General features: G+C 40.4%; 1 long non-coding RNA gene across 2 annotated transcripts in view; it reads left to right on the top strand.

Annotated features, from left to right (window-relative positions):
- Window positions 1–16,085, top strand: part of LOC129463604 (uncharacterized) — a 33,468-nt gene that overhangs the window by 3,383 nt on the left and 14,000 nt on the right. For both annotated transcript variants that reach the window (XR_008651237.2, XR_008651236.2), the window contains exons 2-3: window positions 2,902–3,186; window positions 3,998–4,082. This is a non-coding gene — a long non-coding RNA (uncharacterized lncRNA). The remainder of the gene's footprint in view (window positions 1–2,901; window positions 3,187–3,997; window positions 4,083–16,085) is intronic.

Raw genomic sequence — 16,085 nt, 5'->3', positions numbered from 1 at the left:
CTGATGAGACAGCCCCTACAGGAATTAAGGATGCCAAGGACGGAATAACTGCAGGGATGTGCTAATGCAGCCAGCACGCATAAGGGTAAACTTGCTGTGATAGGCAAAAGCCTGCATCCTTGGCTGTTTTCAAGAAATGAATTTCTTACTAGTCCATTATTATGCTAACAAAAAGGCATGGATCGCCAGGGACGTCTTTTCTGACTAGTATCACAAACATTTTGTACCAATGGTTGGTTAGTGCTCACTGCAGAAAAGCTGGGCTGAATGACTACTGCAAGATATTGTTATTCCTTGACCACTGTCCTGCTCATTCTCCTGCTGAAATTCTCATAAAAAATATCATTTATGCCATATACTTTCCCCAAAAATGTGACTTCATTAATTCAGCTATGTGACCAAATATCAAATGAAGAGTAATTATAAGAACACTTTCTTGGAAAGCATACTAGCAGCATTGAACAGAGGCGTGAGTGTAGAAGGTTTTTAAAAGGAGTTTGGCATGAATGATGCTGTATATGCTGTTTCCAAGGCTTGGAACACAGTGACTAAAGACGCAGGGCCAGGCACAGTGGCTCACGCCTCTAGATGACATGGTGAAAATGTGTGATGGGCTTATTTGTTGAAGGACTAGAGCAGGGTGCACTCATAACAAAGCAAGAAATCATGCCACTTATAACATCAGAGAGAGACTTCTAGGACAAAAACCAATGCTAATGAGGCAGATGACTCCGGAGGAAACATTTTAAAACGCCACCCAGCAGAGGCTGGGCGCGGTGGCTCACGCCTGTAATCCTAGTACTTTGGGAGGCCAAGGCGGGCAGATCACGAGGTCAAGAGATCAGTACCATCCTGGCCAACAAGGTGAAACCGTGTCTCTACTGAAAATACAAAAATTAGCTGGGCATGGTGGCGGGTGCCTGTAATCCCAGCTACTCGGGAGGCTGAGGCAGGAGAATTGCTTGAACCCAGGAGGTGGATGTTGCAGTCAGCCGAGATCACGCCACTGTACTCCAGCCTAGGCGACAGAGCAAGACTCTGTCTCAAAAAAAAAAAAAAAAAAGCCACCCAGTCAAATATCTCCTTATCCCTAGAAGACCCACTTCCTTGTCCCTCAACTACTTCTGATGTTTCTTCTCATTTAAAAGAGTAAAATATAATGTTTAGTAACCTTTAAATCAAAATACAGCATCATATGCGGAGACCAAAAGCCTACTGTTATCTGTTGTTGCTTTTTTTTTCTTTTCTTTTTTGTTTGAGACAGGGTCTTGCTCTGTCACCAGGCTGGAGTGCAGTGGCACAATCTTGGCTCACTGCAGCCAACCTCTGCCTTCCCTTCCAGGTTCAAGCTATTCTCCTGCCTCAGCCTTCTGAATAGCTGGGATTACAGGAGCATGCTACCATGCCCAGCTAATGTTTGTATTTTTAGTAGAGATGGGGTTTCACCAAGTTGGCCAGGCGAGTCTCAAACTCCTGATCTCAAGTGGTCCACCTGCCTCAGCCTCCCAAAGTGCTGGGATTACAGGCACAAGCCACCACACCAGGTCTGTTGCTGCTGGTTTAACAGCTGATACAGGTATTCTGATGATGCTCCTGTGCTGCTTGGTTACACTGAACACATTTTTTCTAACCGTAATAATGGTAAATCTTTTTTTTCTGTTAAGTACTTATGTGTGAATAAGTGTAAGAAAATGATTGCTTATCAGTGGCATATAAATAAAAAGTCAGGAATGATGGTGATCCCAAACAACCACAGACTGTCCATGGTGGCTGAGACAGTGACAGCTTTACTTTCTGATGGTTCAATGTACACAAACTTTGTTTTATGCACAAAATTCCTAAAAATATTGTACAAAATTGGCTGGATGCAGTGGTTCACGCCTGTAATCCCAGCACTTTGGGAGGCTGAGGTGGGCGGATCACTTGAGGCCAGGAGTTCGAGACCAGCCTGGCTAACATGGTGAAATCTCGCCTCTATTAAAAATACAAAAATTAACCGGATATGGTGGCATGCACCTGTAGTCTCAGCTACTCAGGAGGCCGAGGCACAAGAGTCGCTTGAACCCAGGAGGTGGAGATTGCAGTGAGTCGAGACTGTGCCACTGCACTCCAGCCTGAGTGACAGAGCAAGACTCAGTCTCAAAAAAAAAAAAAAAATTGTACAAAATTACTTTCAGACTGTGTGTATAGGTCTAATATGAAACATAAACAAATTTTGTGTTTATATTTGGGTCCCATCCCCAAGATATCTCATGTATACGCAAATACTCTGAAATCCGAAGAAATCCAAAACCCTGAACACGTTTTGTCCCAAGCATTTCAGATAAGGGGTACTCAACCTGTACCGTGTTTTGGTCATTTCCTTGCTTCCGCTCCCCTTACTTGCATTCTCATCCCTATCCTTACCCCCCTCCCTAACCTCTTTCCATTCTCAGTAGGCCCTCAATGAATGTTTGTTAAATGTCCAATGTCATGTTAGCATCAGAAAGAGAATCATTTTTTTTAGTTCTAATTGCCTATGGTGATGACATGCATTATGAAATGTGGAAATTAATTGGCCCATATAGCATATGTACTCTAGGGCTTTGGGACATAGTTATAAGAACATTAGAGAATTACATTAACACTTCCCACACTTTAATAAGCTGTGTATTGAATTCTAAATCTAAATGCCTGGAATTTAAAAGTTAGTCTCATTCCAGGAAAACACAATATTAATATTTTAACAGTAAAGACACTAAACACTTGGGAGCAGAAGAAATTTAATATTCATTATAGAATTTTTAATCCCTGAGGAGGTAATTTACTATTGATTTTAAAGGTCTTTGAAATCTTTTGTAAATCTTCCTTGTTTCTTTTTCTTTTTCAATATCTTAGGCTCATTTTTCTTCTCTTTCACAGGTTTCTGATAGCTAATCAACACCTCAGCATTACAATTCTGTTTTCCATAAACTTCTGTGCAGAAATCTGGGGAATCCAAAAGAACTGGGGAGTGCTGATCTCCCTGGAGTCTGAAGCCTGGAGAAACCATCCGGAAGGCTGAAGCTATTCATCTCGAAGGAGCAGATGTTGTCCCTCCCCAAGGAGTTATTACGGGTTGGAAGAAATGAGAAAATGAATATAAACAAGTCATTTTGTGAATGTTATCAAATATGATCAGCACCAACCAAACAGAGCTCTAAATGAGTAAGTATTCTTTACTGATAGAAGCAAAAGCAAATGAACATTATAATTTTCTAAATACATTGAGAAGCAAATAATTTGAGCAAAAGCACAGACCTAATTGGGTCATATATGATAGCATGGGGAAAACAGTCCCGGAGAAGTAGAAAGTGTGTTGCTAGGTCAGCTTAGCTGGTTGTCATCCATCAGCTCTACCCCCATCCATGGCTTTGCAGACTTCTCTAGAAGGCTTCCTCCTTTCCCAGGTGGCTGGGCAGAGTCACAGAGACAGTGATCTAATGTCCCTTAGGATGCTTATGGGACCTGTTTCTATGGGTACAAAGCCAATCAAGGATAGGACTGGAGAGAAACCGAAATGCTTTCCTGCTGAGCTGTCTGCTAGACCCTAGTATTTTCAATCAGCTAGCTTGGGGTTTCTTGCTATTCTAGGACAATCGATTTACCTTATGGCTAAATTTCAGGAAAGGAATGATACCAGTAGATAGCGACCACAGAAGTGGTAGTCTGATGAAAAAGAATAATTTTGGGTGTAGTATAAATGTAAAAACTATGAAGTTTTTTAAAAATAAAAAAATTTCACTTGCATACACTCTCTTTGAAAAGTTAGTGGGCAGCTATTTGCCAGCTGAAACAGAAACACTTGATTATGTTGTGGATGAGTAGGGAAAACATCGTGCTGGAGGTGGATTTGGAGCTGACAATAAAGGTTGAATGAGGATCAATAGTCTGAGAATGAAAGGGGAAGACAGACATTCCCTGTTGAATAAAGGGCACCATGAAAGTCACAGGATGTAACAATGTATATGTGTTTCAGGAAAAAGCAAATGGACTCAATGTGGTTGAAATGTGGAGGGGATTTTGAGAGATGAAGCTTGAAATACAGTTGACCCTGGAACAAGGTGGGTTTGAACTGCAGGTGTCCACATATGCACAGATTTTTTTCAACCAAACATGTTGAAAAATACAGAATTCATGGGATGCTAAGCCCACATATACTGAGGGCTGCCTTTCCGTATCTACCTTCCACAAAGTATGCACAGGTATACATGAGAGTCCTGGAATCAATCCCCTGCATGTACTGAAGGATGACTGTGTATGTTTCTTTTAACCTAAACTTCCTATACTAACTCTGCCTTTGTATATTTCCGGATTCCTCCTGCCCCAGAAAACTAGATATGTACTTAAGGGAGAAAAGAAATCAGCTTGAAATATTTTAGCAGTTACCATAGAGAATAAAAAAAAAATTCATATTATATGCAAGGAAAGTCAAGCATGATATATAATTATTCAGAATCAACCACTAAAAAGGCTCTTCAGTAAAATAAAGAATCGTTATCCCGAAGGCAGTGATTGTTTTGACACTTAATTGGGAGGACTGCCAAAAATTTAGACTAGGATTATAGCCCTTGCCTTTCTTTTGGAAGATTTCATAGTGATTATTCAGAGAAGCTGATGTTCGCAATTCTAGTTAGCTTGAGTGATGGTAAAATAAAATAAAACAAAACCCTATGGATGCATGTGTGTAAAGAAGATTGACATAAAAATCATGATCCATTGTTTAATAAATGACTTGAAGCCTTGTCTTGATGTAGCTAAACTCTCAAAAATGAATTTTGGCCAGGCGTGGTAGCTCACGCCTGTAATCTCAGCACTTTGGGAGGCCCAAATAGGTGGATCACCTGAGCTCAGGAGTTCGAGACCAGCCTGGCCAATATGGTGAAACCCCCATCTCTACTAAAAATACAAAAATTAGCCGGGTGTGGTGGCAGGTGCCTGTAATCCCAGCTACTTGGGAGGCTGTGGCAGAAGAATCGTTTGAACCAGGGAGGTGGAGGTTGCAGTGAGCTCAGATCGTGCCATTGCACTCCAGCTTGGGCAACAAGAGCAAAACTCCATCTCAAAAAAAATAATTTTTTTTAATTACCCTTTTAAATTTCCTAACACTCTTTGTTTTTGCCTATTCACTAGACTAGTTGAAATAGTTTCATTTCTTTCCTTTACTTTTTTATTTTTCTGTCGCATGACCTGTAAGAATGATATTCCATGGCATCAGGAGTGGTTGAGACGGAAGTCACCAAGGTATTGATCTCTGAAGAATCCTGAGGGGTGAGTGCTCTAGGGAGATAGAAAAAAATAAAAGTGAACCCCAGTTTTCTAAAGCAAAAAGCATTCATTTCTGTAAAGTAAGACTGATGAACCTGACAATGATTCTGAGTGAGGGTCTAGAATGGGTTATTCAAAGTTTGCTCCTAATAAAAAGTGAAGACCAAGAATCCAGCAGATTGTTGAAGAATATATCATCAGATCATCCAGAAACTTATTAGACTAGTGAATATGTGGCAGAGACTGCTAATTGTTCCCCAATAAACATTCTCCCCATCTTTTTATTAAAAGCAGCCACTGAGTTTTAATTGGGAGCATGATGGCTTATATAGAGACTCCACTTTCTGCACTCCACTGTGGCTGGGTGTGGCCACATGACTAGGTTCTGGCTAATGGGGTGTAAGAAGGAGCCATCAGTCTGGTCCCTGGATTGCTCCCCTCCACTTTCTCCTTCCTTGTTCTGCAGTCTGAAAGTGGTGAGTTAACATCAACCAAGTAGTCAGAACAATACCCAGGGGACGGTGGAGCAACAGCTTAAAGGGTCCCGGAGTCCCTGGATGGCCACATGAAGAAAAAACACCTATCTCCCCCAACATGTTGTATGTTAAAGAGAAATAGGCCTGCATTTTATCTGAGCCACTGCATTTTTAAGTCTCCATGTGATAGCAGCTTAGGTTATATCCTAATCAAGAAAACGTGTACTTTAATAAGTCATTTGCTTAGGTCTCTTATGAAGTACTTCTATACAAAGAGAAGAAATGCGTACAAGAAAATTACATGAATTTGTAGCTGGAAGAATAATCTTACTCCAGTTGTCCTGATTAACCTAGGTTTGCAAACTATAGCCATCAGGTAGAATTTGACTCTGCATTTTGTTTTCAGTACAGAATGCTTTAAAAAATTACAGTTTTTTGAGTGCTTTTAGGACAGTATGTACTGACTCACCACAGTTCTCAGTGTCTTACTCCTGCCTCTTTGTTACTTTATTTATTTATTGATTTTGAGACAAAGTCTCACTGTGTTGCCCAGGCTGGAGGGCAGTGGCATGATCTCGGCTCACTGCAACCTCTGCCGCCCAGGTTCAAGTGATTCTCCATAGAGACCAGGTTTCACCGTGTTGGCCAGTCTGCTCTTGAACTCCTGACCTCAAGTGATCCACCTGGCTTGGCCTCCCGAAGTGCTGGGATATGGGATTACAGGTGTGAGCCACCATGCCTGGCCCTCTTTATATATTTCTTTTTTTTTTTTTTTGAGACAGTCTCACTCTGTTGCCCAGGCTGGAGTGTGGTGGCATGATCTCGGCTCACTGCAACCTCTGCCTCCTGGGTTCAAGTGATTCTCCCACCTCAGCCTCTGAAGTAGCTGGGATTATAGGCTAGTGCCACCACGCCTACCTAATTTTGTATTAGTAGAGATGAGAGTTTCACTACGTTGGCCAGACTGGTCTTGAACTCCTGACCTCAAGTGATCTGCCTGCCTCGGCCTCCTAAAGTGCTGGGATTACAGGCATGAGCCACCGCACCTGGCCTCTTTGTATATTTCTGTTCCTTGCTTGGCTCCTGAAGGCAATTGAGTTATTAGAGTAATAGACTATGCTGCTGTTTCAAATACCCCTGACAATATTGTGGCTTAAAAATGAAAGAAGTTTGTTTTTCTCTCACCTAAAAGCTGTAGGTAAACATTCCCAGTCAGTAAGTAGCTGTACCCCAATGGTCATGCAGAGCCTTAGGTTCCTTCTAACAAGTGGTTCCCTCATCTTCAGCTGGTTGTTTGCATGATTGTGGATGAGTCACAATGAATGACTCCTGCTGTCAGGAAAGGAAAGCAAATCAAACCAGCAAACATGAGGGAGGCATGGACCTATTTTCAGTGTAGAGTTTGTGAGTTTTGATGAATATATACACCTGTTCAAGCACCACCCAAATCAAGATCTAGAATTTGGGTTGTCAACTTCTTTTTTTAATTCGTTGTTTTGATGAAGATACTTTGCCCCTGAATTTGTGGATAGCATTAAGCCAAGAAGAATAACAATCATGTTGGGTAGCAGGAGAATCCAAAGGCGTCTTAAGAATCTAGAGACAGGAGATGAATATAATTTAGTGGGGGTAAGTGCAAGTCTTGCCCTTGAATTAAAAAATCAACCTCAGGCTGGGCAGTGGTGGCTCAGGCCTGTAATTTTAGTGCTTCGAGATCAAGGGGAGAGCGTTGCTTGAGGCCAGGAGTTCAAGATCATCAGCCTGGTCTACATAGTGATGCTACGTCTCCACAAATATTTTTTAAAATTAGCTGGGCATGGTGGTGTGTGCTTGTAGTCCCAGCTACTCAGGAGGCTGAGGTGGGAGGATTGCTTGAACCCAGGAGTTTGGGGCTGCAATGAGCTATGATTGTGACCAGCCAATAACCAGAGTGAGACCCTCTCTCAAAAAACAAAAGAAACCAAAAGTCAAATTCACAAGGTAAAGAAAAACATACAAAACAAATGTGTAGCTTAATAAATCACATAAGAGAATATTCTTGTAGCTACCACTCAGCCAACTAATCAAGAAATGGAACATTTCCAGCCCCCACTGTTGCAATCACAGCTCCCTCATATCTGCCTTAAGTAACCACTAGCCCGACTTCTAATAATTACTTCCTCACGTTTATAGTTCTATCACCTAAATAAATTTTCATCCTTAGATATTATCACTGAATATTCCCCATTTTATAATTTGATACGTCTTTTTTAGTCTACAGATTCTTTTTCTTTTCTTTTTTTTCTTTTTTTTTTTTTGAGACAGAGTCTCGCTCTGTTGTCCAGGCTGGAGTGCAGTGGCACGATCTCAACTCACTGCAACCTCTGCCTCCCGGGTTCAGGCGATTCTCCTGCCTCAGCCTCTCGAGTAGCTGGGACTGTAGGCATGTGCCACCATGCCCGGCTAATTTCTTCTATTTTTAGTAGAGACGGGGTTTCACCATGTTAGCCAGGATGGTCTCGATTTCCTGACCTCATGATCTGCCTGCTTCGGCCTCCCAAAGTGCTGGGATTACAGGTATGAGCCACCACACCTGGCCTACAGATTCCTTTTCTATTCCTTTACTTTCTTTACAATTTTTCTATTGCAAAACTGGCACTTTTTGACCAATAGAGTTTCCCACAGTTGTTGACTGCATAATACTCATTGTTCAGTTTAACAATTATCTCTGTCCTCATTATTGCCTGCAAATTCATAACTGGATTCAGGTACTTGATCAGACTCAGGTTTGGTTCCTTTGGCAAGGAGGTGGTAGTGTTCTTTCAACAGGAAAATATATTATCTGGTCATTTCTCTTTTTGTGGTTTCAAGCACTGTTGATATGTAGGCCTAACCTCATGATCTGCTCTAACCCTAATTGCCTCCCAAAACCCTCATCTCCAAATACCATCGCACTGGGGGTGAGAACTTCAACATATAAATTTTAGGGGGACATAAACATTCAGTTCATAACATGGGCTGTATAGATGGGCCACAGGTGGTTATCAACTCCCTAAACATTTATATTCAAAGTTTTATATGGGTATGTTCGTTTTCCCAGTAAGCGTTTTGGTTCTCATTGAAATCCAAAAGAGATTACTAACCCACATTTTAAAAACCACTTTCATAAATTGTGAGCTCCTTGCAAAAGGGAGCACATCTTACTCCTCCTTTCAATATGAGGATAAATGAATGAATAAATGTTTCTCTTTTTTAGAAGATACAAAGTAAGAAGAATGATTTGAAAAGATATAAATTTTTTATCCTTTTTCTATTACTGTTTTATATGATTTTCCTGGAAATTCGAGTTTGTGGAACAACTGTGAGTTTATTTGCCATGAAAATACAGAACCTGCTGTAGAGAATATGAAAAGTGATGGGCGTGGGGGGTACTGAAAATAATGTATAGTATGTATGTGGGCAAATGGAAATCTTGTAGGCAAGCTAAGGACAAGAATTTCTGCCATCTTTTCACCTTTAAGAAACTTCAGTTGATTGTCTTGGTCCACTTAATCTGATAGCAACTTCTTTACTTCTTCCAAATGATGTCATTCTAATGATGGAATAAAACTAGAGGTGCTGCAACATTAATGATTAATTCAATAAAATGCAAAGCTGTCTCAGGACAGGCTTGGGGTCAGGGTGAAGTGTTTCTGTCAGATTTGAATCATCTTAGCTAGCTTTGCAGATTCAGTTATTTCCAGCTAGCACTTTTCTGCCTTCATTAGATTAAAAGACATGTGACTGCCAAAAGAACCATGTATATGCTATATTCTAAAACACAACTGTAGCATTTCCAGCTCTAGGTAGGTTCCTGAAACTTTGTGTTCTGCACCCACGGCCCTCAACATGATTCAGAGCTGGGACTCATTGAATTTCAAGAGCTGTCATAAATTAATCCTCAGGAACATTAAAAATAGATAGACCAAACTCTGGAGCTCTGCTGAGAAAAATTACATGTATACTTGTTGGCTAGGCAGCCTAGAGGGCTCATGAGGGAATTGGCCCCAAGGGAAAGGCCTGTGGAGATGAAAATCAGTGCAGCATTGTCCCTATATGTGCGCACAGTGTAAAAACCTCTAACAGCATGTTTCTTTCTTAACAATTTATTGATCTGAAATCAGGTTAACTCAACAGCCTTATTTATTTATTTATTTATTTATTTATTTATTTATTTATTTAGAGATGGAGTCTCACTCTGTCACTCAGACTGGAGTGCAGTGGCACAATCTCGGTTCACTGTGCCTCCCAGGTTCATGCCATTCTCCTGCCTCAGCCTCCTGAGTAGCTGGAACTGCAGGCGCCCACCACCACGCCTGGCTAATTTTTTGTATTTTTTAGTGGAGATGTGGTTTCACTGTGTTAGCCAGGATGGTCTCGATCTCCTGACCTCGTGATCCACCCGCCTCGGCCTCCCAAAATGCTGGGATTACAGGTGTGAGCCACCACGCCCAGCCAACAGCATTATTTTTATTTTTTTGAGATGGAATTTTGCTCTTGTCGCCCAGGCTGGAGTGCAGTGGCGCAGTCTCAGCTCACTGCAACCTCTGCCTCCTCAGTTCAAGCCATTCTCCAGCCTCAGTCTCCTGAGTAGCTGGGATTACAGGCGCCCACCACCACGCCTGGCTAATTTTTGTATTTTTAGTTCGATATGGGGTTTTGCCATATTGGCCAGGCTGGTCTCAAACTCCTGACATCGGGTGGTTTGCCCACCTTGGCCTCCCAAAGTGCTGGGATTACAGGAGTGAGCCACCGCACCTGGCCTCAACAGCCATTTTGAAGGCAGATGGATAAAATGCAGCTTGAGGGGTATAGACAGCCAAGAAGAGGGAGCATTCCCGTCTCGGTTGGGATTTAGTGGTTGAAAGTTTGTAGTTAAGTGTGTCCAGGTCTTCTTAGCATCATTGGGCTGAATTGTCCTTGGCTTCTCTCTTGCACACAGCCCCTCCTTTGCTGCCCAGTGGGCCAGTGGTGGTCTGGCAGTGGCTTCACAGTTCTTGGAAAGTTACTCTAACGAGGTAGCTCCCTATGCTTCAGGTTTGCATACAGATATGAGACCTTGTACATTCCTTGTGATATATTTATGTATTTCATTTTTTTCTGTGCACTATATATTTCTAAATGATGTATTTCTGTAATTGCCTTTTCTAATCAACGCTTATGAAGTTCTATAGTAAGAGGCTCTAAGTATTTTATAGTTAAAGCTTCTGATTTGAGATCGTGAAAAAATGCCTACTAAAACCACAATAGGTCAGGCACAGTGGCTAGCACCTGTAATCCCAGAGCCTTGGGCCAGGAGTTTGAGACAAGCCTTGGCAACGTAATGAGACCCCGTCTCTACCAAAAAAAAAAAAATTAGCCAGGCATGGTGGCACACACCTGTAGTCCCAGCTACTTGGGAGGTGCAGGAGGGAAGATTGCTTGAGCCCAGGTGTTTGAGGCTGCAGTGAACTATGATTGCACCACTACACTTCAACCTGAGCCACAAAGTGGAGCCTTGTTTCTAAAAACAAAACAGGCCAGGCATGGTGGCTCACTCCTATAATCCTAGCACTTAGTGAGGCCGAGGCAGGCGGATCACTTGAGGTCAGGAGTTTGAAACCAGAGTGGCCAACATGGTGAAACCCTGTCTCTACTAGAAATACAAAAATCAGCTGGATGTTGTGGTGCATGCCTGTAATTCCAGCTACTCGAGAGGCTGAGACATGAGAATTGCTTGAACCTGGGGGGCGGAGGTTGCAGTAAGTTGAGATGGAGCCTCTGTACTCCAGCCTGTGCCACCGGGGTGACAGAGCAAGACTGCATCTCAAAAAAAAAAATAAAAATAAAATAAAAACTAAACTAAAACACAACAAATTATAAATAATTTTCAAGAATATGCCTAAAAATATTAAATTGTAAGTTCTGAAGTGCCAGAGAATCAACAAAATTTATCATTTCAATGAAATTTGGAAATGTTAAACATTTAATATTATAAATATATAAAAATACAATTCTCAATACTTCTTCCCTCTGAAGAAAGTTGGGTTTAGATTTGACCGTAGACTAAAGATGAAACTGTAATGAGTGGTGAATCAACTATAGCCTGATATGTCATGGACCAGATTAATGTGTCAATTCATTTAATCATAATCTACTTATATATCAGAGCATGAATTAAAAATCTTAAAGTAATGTATAATTATAAATTATTTTTTCAAAAACTAATTTTCCTAAAAAGAAACATGAAAAACCTTATCTAAAGCAAAATATATTTATAGCTGTTCATTTAGGATGTATTCTAAAATTCCTAGGGACTTTAAAACAACAACAAAAATTTTTTTTTCGAGGCGGAGTCTTGCTGTCACCCAGGCTGGAGTGCAGTGGCGCAATCTCGGCTCACTGCAATCTCCGCCTCCCTGGTTCAAGCAATTCTCCTGCCTCAGCCTCCCGAGTAGCTAGCATTACAGGCACCTGCCACCGCACCCGGCTAATTTTTATATTTTTAGTAGAGATGGAGTTTCACCATCTTGGCCAGGCTGGTCTCGAACTCCTGACCTTGTGATCCACCCACCTCAGCCCCGCAAAGTGCTGGGATTACAGGCGTGAGCCACTGCGCCCAGCCAACAAAAAATTTTTATATTTATTTTTTGCTTTATTATTTAGCAATTGTTCTTCATGGATTTAATCTGTACAATATTAAGTCATCATTCTGTTTCTGCAAACATACCTTAGCAAAATGAGCTAAGTATTATATAATTAGGGAACAACAATATTGAACTCATTCATAATAGTTCTTTTTCCTGTATTTCTTCAGGCACATTAAGTTAAAATAAACTTATAGTTCATTTTTACTATAATAATTTCTTTGTTAGTCAATATTTCTGGTAGACTTATATTGCTAAGACACCAAGTTCTAGCTATAGAAGATGAAGGCTAAGCTACTCAAGTTTAATATTCTTTCATCATATAGTTCTTCCTCTAAATTGGTTAAATCTAAGTATTATTCCTATGCAATCAAATCATGCAGACAGAATTGAAAATATAATTTTGATTTTGAAAGAGTATGCCTTTGATTTTTCTAGAAACTCTAGGATGAATAATGTCCAAGTATGCATTTAAAATTCTTTTAGATATTGATTTTTAAATCATATTTCAGAAACCATTATAGTTATGCTTACAAACACAATCACAGACGTCTCTGTAGAATTCAGTAATAGCTTTTGGACCAGAGAAATAATGTACTTCATTTTAAAACCAATTTAACATCAGCTATCTATGCACTCATACATTTGGATTTTCAATGTTTGATTAATAGAAAAATACATGGAAATAGTCTTACGTGACATTCTAGGAAATTAAGCTTTTGTAAGTCATTTATTAGAAAAGAGAGACCAAATCATTAATCTGGTTTAATTGTATAGTAGTCATTAGGAGTTACTGACATAGTTGAATTTTCCTTGAAAATGTTGTTTCTTAATTGAAAAAATACTCAGATGCTAAGTCTAAAAGATTATTAAAAACCATACAACTTATTCTCTGCTTTGTAAAAATTGAGTCATTAGTCAAGACTTTTAAAAAACTTGAATTATTTCTTTCTTGCAATTGATGATTATTAATTTTGAGAAACCAGTACTGAGCAAAAGTGAATAGCGTGCCGATCTTGCAAAAACTCAAGCTATTGTTTTTATTTTCCTAAGGCTTGCATTTTAACATTGTTTTCTTTATACATTAATAACTCAATGAGTTCATTGTAGATTCTGGATATTAGCCCTTTGTCAGATGAGTAGGTTGCAAAAATTTTCTCCCATTGTGTAGGTTGCCTGTTCACTCTGATGATAGTTTCTTTTGCTGTGCAGAAGCTCTTTAGTTTAATGAGATCCCATTTGTCGATTTTGGCTTTTGTTGCCATTGCTTTTGGTGTTTTAGACATGAAGTCCTTGCCCACGCCTATGTCCTGAATGGTATTGCCTAGGTTTTCTTGTAGGATTTTAATGGTTTTAGGTCTAACATATAAGTCTTTCATCCATCTTGAATTAATTTTTGTATAAGGTGTAAGGAAGGGATCCAGTTGCAGCTTTCTACATATGGCTAGCCAGTTTTCCCAGCACCGTTTATTAAATAGGGAATCCTTTCCCCATTTCTTGTTTTTGTCAGGTTTGTCAAAGATCAGATAGTTGTAGCTATGCGGCATCATTTCTGAGGGCTCTGTTCTGTTCCATTGATCTATGTCTCTGTTGTGGTACCAGTACCATGCTGTTTTGGTTACTGTAGCCTTGTAGTATAGTTTAAAGTCAGGTAGCGTGATGCCTCCAGCTTTGTTCTTTTGGCTTAGGATTGACTTGGCGATGCGGGCTCTTTTTTGGTTCCATATGAACTTTAAAGTAGTTTTTTCCAATTCTGTGAAGAAAGTCATTGGTAGCTTGATGGGGATGGCATTGAATCTATAAATTACCTTGGGCAGTATGGCCATTTTCACGATATTGATTCTTCCAACCCATGAGCATGGAATGTTCTTCCATTTGTTTGTATCCTCTTTTATTTCATTGAGCAGTGGTTTGTAGTTCTCCTTGAAGAGGTCCTTCACATCCCTTGTAAGTTGGATTCCTAGGTATTTTATTCTCTTTGAAGCAATTGTGAATGGGAGTTCACTCATGATTTGGCTCTCTGTTTGTCTGTTATTGGTGTACAAGAAAAAAACAAACAACCCCATCAAAAAGTGGGCAGAGGACATGAACAGACACTTCTCAAAAGAAGACATTTATGCAGCCAAAAAACACGTGAAGAAATGCTCCTCATCACTGGCCATCAGAGAAATGCAAATCAAAACCACAGTGAGATACCATCTCACACCAGTTAGAATGGCCATCGTTAAAAAATCAGGAAACAATAGGTGCTGGAGAGGATGTGGAGAAATAGGAACCCTTTTACACTGTTGGTGGGACTGTAAACTAGTTCAACCATTGTGGAAGTCAGTGTGGCGATTCCTCAGGGATCTAGAACTAGAAATACCATTTGACCCAGCCATCCCATTACTGGGTATATACCCAAAGGACTATAAATCATGCTGCTATAAAGACACATGCACACGTATGTTTATTGCGGCACTATTCACAATAGCAAAGAGTTGGAACCAACCCAAATGTCCAACAACGATAGACTGGATTAAGAAAATGTGGCACATATACACCATGGAATACTATGCAGCCATAAAAAATGATGAGTTCGTGTCCTTTGTAGGGACATGGATGAAACTGGAAAACATCATTCTCAGTAGACTATCGCAAGGACAAAAAACCAAACACCTCATGTTCTCACTCATAGGTGGGAATTGAACAATGAGAACTCATGGACACAGGAAGGGGAACATCACGCTCCGGGGACTGTTGTGGGGTGGGGGGAGGGGGGAGGGACAGCATTAGGAGATACACCTAATGCTAAATGACGAGTTAATGGGTGCAGGAAATCAACATGGCACATGGATACATATGTAACAAACCTGCACATTGTGCACATGTACCCTAAAACCCTAAAGTATAATAAAAAAAATAATAATAACTCAATGAACAAGCCCTTTGGGAACGAAGTTTCATTATAATTCATTTGACTGATTTCAGACATATACATGTACATTAATCATGTGAAGCAGAGCTCCATGCATATGTTAATGGGAGATAAAAGTATCTCTTTCAGCCGTGTTCACATATTACATCTACATGAGGGGCAGGCATAAAGATCATTCTGGAATATGTGAAAATTGGTTAAATCTGTCTCCCCAATCCCCATCCTTTCATTTTCTTCTCTATTCATTTCACTGAATGAGTGAATGACTCTTTGCTTTTGATCATTTTGGATAGTTAGGACTTTTTGGGAACAACAGAATGATATGGGCCTTATATTTTCCAATTTATAAGAACAAAAAAAGAGGAAGGAAGGGGATTCTTGCCTATACTGATTTTTATGCTGCAGGAGCCCTGGGAGCTCTCAGTGTGCACATGCCAACACACCCAATAAATGAGCTGGTAAGCCTGTGTTGCTTGTAGTAGTATTTGAACTTCTCAGTGGTGCTTTCCCACTTAACCTTTATAGCATCTCCATATGTCCTGCCTCACTTCCTGGAGCCTTACTCTGCCATTCTTCACCCTGTCTGAGTGGGAGCTGTGCTTCTCACAGGAGACTGCTGCCTAATGTCACTGCCAGTCAGCTTCCAAACACCATAGGCAATATCACTCTTTTCACACATCTTCTACCTCGGAAAATGCAAAACTGAGGGAGTTTAGAAGCTGCACAATTTTTTTTTTTTCAATGTGAAAGTTAAGATACTGT

The sequence above is a fragment of the Symphalangus syndactylus genome, chromosome 15 (genome assembly GCF_028878055.3).
Source record: "Symphalangus syndactylus isolate Jambi chromosome 15, NHGRI_mSymSyn1-v2.1_pri, whole genome shotgun sequence".
NCBI lineage: Eukaryota > Metazoa > Chordata > Mammalia > Primates > Hylobatidae > Symphalangus > Symphalangus syndactylus.
The sequence above is the reverse complement of the archived record's forward strand: the minus strand, read 5'-3'. Positions and strand labels throughout refer to the sequence as shown.